Source organism: Atta colombica, unplaced genomic scaffold (assembly GCF_001594045.1).
Source record: "Atta colombica isolate Treedump-2 unplaced genomic scaffold, Acol1.0 scaffold105, whole genome shotgun sequence".
In the NCBI taxonomy this organism is placed as follows: Eukaryota; Metazoa; Arthropoda; class Insecta; order Hymenoptera; family Formicidae; genus Atta; species Atta colombica.
Genome location: NW_017259190.1, coordinates 1353076 through 1360763, shown reverse-complemented (window position 1 = coordinate 1360763; position 7688 = coordinate 1353076).

The following is a 7688-nucleotide window of genomic DNA, read 5'->3' as shown; positions in this document are numbered from 1 at the left end:
TAAAGTTTAATTTAAATACAAAATAAACGAGTATTAAACCGCTGATATTCAATTTATAAAAGTTAAAAAGATAATATATAATAAACATATATAAACTTAATTAAACTTTAATTATTATCTATTTACTTTTTAATATATACATTATTTGTTATAATTTATTATTCAATTAAAATATATCTTAAATCAAACTTATATCTTAAATTTTCTACTTCCTCTTCGAAAGTCAGAGAGAGAGAGAGAGAGAGAGAGAGAGAGAGAGAGAGAGAAGTTCGCAAGAGTTATTCATGAGTATAGCCTATATCTCGGCGCGTCTACTCTAAATTGTTCATCTCGACGATAACAGCCACGCGGGATCTCCCGGATCGCACGGTGTCTCTTGGGGAGCGTAAAACGTTTTCGGTACAAGGTAGTCGCGGACGAATGGTCGCGCGGATGGGTTTTCAGAAACGTCGTCGATGTTTGCCGCGGCCAAAGTGGTCTCAAGTGCGCGTCCATTAGCTGGGCACGCGGTTATGCTCGCGCGCGTGGAAAAGTACATGCCGATAGGAGGAGAGCGTGTGCGCGGTTGCGTGTGTAAAGAAATACCGTCGAAGACACCTCGATCGCGCGGCTACCGGGAGCCGCATAGTAAACACCGGTCGAGGTAGTGCCGTACACAGAGGCCGCGGCGTACATATTGTATAAGTAGCGTTCGTTGGCCCCTTTTGCTCGCTTTTCGAAACGTCTCCAGGAGAGAGAGAGAGAGAGAGAGAGAGAGAGAGAGAGAGAGAGAGAGAGAGAGGAGGAGGACGGCACGTCGCAGCCGCGGCCGAACCACCGTGGAACCAGCGTCGCGTTGCATCGCATCACGTCGCGTCCGCTCGCGTCGCGCGTCACAAATTCTTTTTAATCACTTCCGAGAAAGCCGGGAACCCGTTTCCAAGGGGTGAGTCGAAAGACACAATTTTTATGAGACTGAATTTTCAGTAGTTACATTTTCTCTGAGAGAAATGTTTATTAATAATTTCTTCTATTTTTATTACTATTTCCAAGTAACTGTATTTAATATGGCCTATTTAAATTTTATGATTTTTTTTCTAATTTTCTGTTGAGAAAATGTCTAAAATTGAAAATCGGTAATTAGATTCAAAAGAGGAATTTTGATAAATAACTGAAAATATAAGAGGTTTTCAAATATTTACATGGATAATAAAGATTTTTTGAAAAAGTAGCATTTAGTAGCATTTGAGTACAATTATCTTACATCTATTTCAAATTGCCTGTAATTGTATCAGTGTCTTTTGAATATTTTTCAAGTGTAATCACATTAAAAAATTTACGTCTTAATCAAAATTCACTTTTTCTACATCTTCATATTACTCATGTTTCTCGTCAAACTATTTATGATGTCTTAATCTATATTCATCTTTGAAAACTCGTCCGAGCACGTAAACGTCTTAATACACTGGGGTGTTTGCGGAAATTCGACATTCAGGCTGCACGCCCGAGGCTTGGAGCCTCGCCTCTCGAGACGAACCCTCCCCAAGGAAGAGAGAGAGAGAGAGAGAAAGAGAGAAACACTTTGAATCCGATGGCGATGCTTCACGCACGGCCGAATGTCATTACGCGTACCACTGCGGCGGCGGCCACTCGACTCCGAATTTGTTTCCGATTTGTATTCGAGCCCGCCGCCGCAGAAGTGTTCTCCAGTCAGGCCACAGCATGTCGTCGAGGGCACGGGCGCGACCACATTCGATCACGCACTCGGTTTCACCCTCAAGTACCCGAGTCCGAACGAGTGCCCTTGAGCAGCCCGCGAGTATTGTATTTTGCGATGGTAGACGATCAGGAAAACGGATTTATTTAAGAACTGTGCCTGATGATATTCGGATACCGATAGCTCATTTGTAATTAAAAAAAATTATATTCGAGGTTTCATGTAGGAAAAATTGTCTCGAGTAATAACGCGAGAAGTGAAGAATATCAAACTATTGAAATAAACGTGATTTTGGCGGTAGATGTGTTTATATAATAGCGTTTATGATTTATAATTTTAATTATTTTATTGAAATTTTATTATTTCAATAGTTTTTCATATGAAATTGTGAAAGACTTTTAAATAAGAATGACATTCCAAATGTTTACGGAATATAAAGTGAATATGATTTGATCTCGAATTGATTTGTTTTCAATAAATAATTGATTTCGATAAATCAGGTTTTTCTTTTAAATGCCTTTTGAGAAAAAAAATGATCTTCATAAAAAGGTCAATTCAAAGAAGTTCCCTTGAGTTAGAAAAACTGATTTTTCGCGAAAAAATTAAAAACGATCTTTGGAAGATTGATTTTTTTTTAAGAGAGGAACATCTCTAGATTAACTTATTCAAAAATTTGTTTCATGCATCAAGTCGATTTACAAATTCTTGTAATCTCAGCAGATCAAATTCGCAGAATAAAAACTCAAATGATTTTACAACAGAATTGTCCATCTGTAAAAATTTCAATGGATTTAGATTTTTGATTCGAGTCAGCCACTCCGCATGTAGGAACTGTTACCAAATATTTTCCGGTGACATTCGCATTATGAAATGCGGTGCACGTTTTCGGTAGGCGTTCCGCTATTTTCCGGCAAATGCCGTTCGTATACGAGCGGCAAACAAGCCGAACTAGCGTGCGAGAGAGGAATCGAACGAATGCGTTATTTATTTACAGCCGATCGGCGGCAAATCGCACCGCGTCCGTCGGTCAGAGTCAATCAATGATCGCACGCGTGCAATTTGCAATATGCGTGAGCGTGCACGCTCACACGCGCGCAGAAATTTTCATCGCGGCGCGTGCGGCTGCGAGGGATGCACGAAAGGTTTTACAAATTCGTGGGGGTGGGCTTTTGCTACGGCCATTATCGGCTCCACGCTAATGCACGACGTAACAGGATAATCCCCAAATTTCGAGTTGCCGCGATACATTCCAACCATGTGTACTTATACGGGGTGTTCGTGGATTCTCTGTCAATTTATATCGATGGAAACTGTGCTAGAGATCAATCCGATATTCAGTTTGTTGTCAGTTAGCATTTTGAAATTAAGAGTTATCAAGCTTTAGTATAAATTAGAGTAAATGATCAGAGATTAAAGACCCGATCTTATCATTGTAAAATTAATTTAAATCTTGGTTCGATTTCTGTTTATTTTTTCCTAATTGTAAGAAAACCGAGCTTAATCTTACATTGACGGAATCGGTTAAGTTAGAGTTTTAAATAATCAAAGATTGAGTCAATTAAGTTTCGCCACATCCATTTTAGTTTCTCATAGATACTTAATAAAAATATTGAGTGACTATTTAAATAACGATCACAGCACCAATTTAGTTTTTTATCTATAATAGACAATCAGATTTTATCTAGGAGACTAGTATAAAGTATATAAATTAATCACAATATTTTATTTCCTAGTTTACTTGAGAGATATAATTTTTTTTTATACAGAAACAATAATTTGACTAAAGTATCTAAAAATTTAACTAAATCACAAATCTGAAAATAGTATAATAATTTTATATTGAACTATTAAAATACTTGTATGAAATGGTCAAACTAGTTATTAGAACTAGTTATTAGTCAAACTGTTAGAACTTTTCAACATTACTTATTATACTTGAGAAATTCCTATGCAATTAGTTTGATAATTTAACAAAATTATTTTCAGATCTGTACTTAACTAAATTTTCAGTTGTCATTCGTTCTTTTCATATAGAATTTTAATATCAAGTTTAATTTGTTAATAAATATGTTAATAAAATATGTTAATGTTAATATATTTAATGCTGGAAATTATTGAATGATAAAGTATCATTTAAATTTTTATTAAGAAATAATCAAAATGAGTCGAAGTATGCACAATTATTACAAGAAAATTTGCTTACACATAATACATATCTTGCATATTACACACTCTGTATGTTATATTTACATCATGATACATCACAACTCACCTCGATTCCGTGCAATGCAGCTCTGATTTATTTATTCGTATTAGGACCATGATATATTAATAATATTAATATTAAAAATAATATTAAATGCAATAATATTAAAAAATCAGGCCATTGCTAATAAAGTTTTGAATATATATTTAAAATTCTGTAGAAAATCCAAGAAATGTTCACAGGAACAATTTTCTGAAAATGGAGACTATCAAGCAAACGGATATTTGCCACGTTACATTTCTTAAATTGATGACTAAATCACGCATACTCCTGTTATTTTCAAAATATTTTCCATCTTCGAACAAATATATAATTACAAGAATATGTGTGTTACGCAATATGGAGTAGGCAACCGTGAAATAACTCACACCGCTGCACTACTGCGTGCGGTCACGGCGCCGCACGGTCGATTCTGCACAGGGAAAATTTAATGCGGCACCATTACCATAAAATTATGGTCTGCCGCGGCGTAATGATGGATTATGAAAATATCGGCGCGATAAATTTGCACGATACATGATGTTTATACACGCGGACGTTACTTTTCGTTCATCGGCGGGCGTCCACTGCATTGATTGGCGTTTTCCACCGCGGAAAATCGCGTTCGAATACGTTGATGCATAAACTAACATATTAATATAACATAACATTCCATTCGCACTGACTAATATATATTTAAACATTATATTTCAAAAGTTTTTCTGAAAATTGAATCTTGGACTAATTAAATTATTGATACAAAAATCGTTTGAAAGCTAAAGATTTAATATATTTCTGAAATTTGAAACATAAGGATATTAAAATCTCTACAAAAGTGACTGGAATTGAAAGTTTATATTTTCCGTATAAAGATAAATGTTATATAAATATAAAACAATTAAATAAGGTCAATATTTATATTTAACAATACAATTTTATAGTTTAAATAAAAATTTTCTCATTTTCTCTTATAATAATTTTTTTATAATTCTTTTGTTTTATTAAAAAATATACATGTAATACATCGTTAATTCAAAATAATAAAGATATAAATAATAAAGAGCATACAGCCACAACGCTAGATGTTTTAAGCGAAAGAAGCACATCCTTAATTCATTGAAACTCTTCAATTCACTTATAAAAAGGATAATATCGCGGATATTAATGATTCTATATAAAATGATATAAAAATAATTTTATATAAAATTCTAAATAATATATCTTCTTCTTTTAGTTTCGCATTCTCCAATTTTCTTATATCTACATTCCTTGAGACATCGTCAACAACAAAAGATTAGATAAATAATATTTAAAATATTTAAAGATATAAGGAATGTAATCTCTAAAAAAAAATGGTGGTGGCAGAAGAGTGTTGCAAATCTAGACATAACGATGTATAACTGGGGCGCTTTATATATTGTCGCTACCGTTTTGGGGGGGGTTAATAAAGTGGTTTCGCAACAGTCGTCGTCGTCGTTAGGTCTCGCCTACAACGATGTGTTTTCGGATGCCATTGTACCGCGCGTTTGACGGCATATTTGCGTTCTGCACGGCGAATAGAAATTTAAGAAGGGCCCATCGGCAGCTGCACGCGCCGCGGGGTTCGACTCCGTCGTTGCGTTTCCCCGGCTTGATTCTCTCGTCAGGATTCCCGATTGTCCGGAGGTGCTCGAGCATCAGCGAAACTCATTCTCGAGGAAAAATAATTGCGCGCTGCAAATTGCGAGTGTTGCGAGCGAGCACGCGTGAGCTCAGCAAGCGAGTGCATTCAATTAACAATATTGTGACTTAATGTTTGGCCGCTGCGCTTGAATGAACGCATCGTTGCGCATCGAGAATGGTCCCGGAGTTTTTTCCCAAAGGAGTTTCTCTTATACTTGTTGAGGATTAAGAAAAATTGAAATAACAACCGTACGGAATCATAGAAATAATAACAATGTAATAATGGAAATACAGGATAAAGAATTTAAAAATTTATAAGGTGATTTTTATTTATTTTTTTTTCCTAAAAAAATATAAAGTATTTTTTCTAATAATCACCATATTTATTCTTCCTCTATTAGAATATTTGTATGCGTAAAATTTAAAATATAAAAGAGCATAACAAATGTAACAAAAATTACTTTCTTTTAATTTTATAAATTATATAACAATTGAGTGTTATTCGTGTATTTCTTTTTTTTTTAAATACTAGAAGAATTAAGTAATTAAGTTATAATATTTATATACAATTTTTTTGAATACACAACCTTATGAATATTTTGTAAAAAAATTAAATTTACCTAAAAATTATATTTTTAATAATTTTTATACTTTTAAAAGTAATTAATTCAAGGCATGAATGACTCATCCTCTGTAGTAAGTCATAAAGGACTAAAAATCATTGTGCATTAAAGGTTGAATTAAAAATTTTGAGATATAACGTGAAGAAATAAAAAAGATGCTCGTTTCTCAAAATATTAAGCTGGTGATGTATTTCTTTTATAGAATACAGTGTGTAGGTAGAATTGTTATTAAAATTTGTGCCAGCCCGATGTCAAACAAAAGAAATTTATGTCTTCAGGTTTACATTCACAAATAGACATTGAAGAAACGGAAGTCCTCAGTAGGAAATGGAAACTATCGAGATCTTCTCGAGATCGGTCCAATTTTGATCCCCGAGTTAAGTAACGTAACCGTTCAGACGGCACGGAATCTATTTGTCGATCCTGGTCCTCGAGGGCGCGGAGTGCGATCCTATAAAAATACATTGACGGATCGGCATTGCGCCGCGACAATGGGATGTCGTAAATGGATTATTAGGCATTAGAATCGTAATATCTGAATTGATCGGACGATGCGAGAGAGAGAGAGAGAGAGAGAGTGCATTCTTGCAAAAGAACGTTCAGTTCCGCGGGACCTTCGTCATCGGACGAACGGTTGAGAGCGATTCCCATTTGACGCGTCCCGTGGCCCCGGAACGCACTCGAGAGAAAGACCGTCCGGCTAATATTTTACCTGCGGTGCCGCACACAAAAGTGTTGACTGAGGCTCCCGTCGTCGCGGAATCCCGACGTCGGAAGTCTCGTATACACGAGATATTTGCGCAATGATCGCACCTAGCCGCCTTCTCGAGTGCTACCACTGGCCTTCAGGAAAGTTACGAAAATGTGGCACGGCCGAGTATTCTTTATCGAGAAGTAATTTCTGTTTGGCACATAGATTCTTGCCAATATAGAATCCTCCTTGCCTTCTTCAGACCCTCTTTTCACACTCGGTTCTAAATAAACCTGATACTATTGTTACTATTATTACATGCTGACATGGGACTGCTTTAATAAACACTATTATTACATATTGTTAGAGACATTAGAAAATAGATATAAAAATATACGAAAATATTAGATGGAATATTATTATTAGAATATTATCATACATATTAGTTACATATTACTTTATTCTTTATATGTTTAAAACATACATATAAAAAGAACAATGTTTGCTGAAGTATCGAAAAATTTAGACAGATACTAGATCTAAAAATAATTTTGTTGGGCATCAAAATAATTACGTAGGAATCCCAAACATGAGTAATGCTGAAAGTAATGAGTAAAAAGTTTTAACATTCTGTGTAACAAGTTTGAATATTCTACGTAATTATTTTGATGACTCAACAAAATTATTCTTAGATTTCTATATTTAGCTACATTTTTAAATGTTTCAACAAAACTCATTTCTGTGTAATATTTATATAGATTGTACATATAT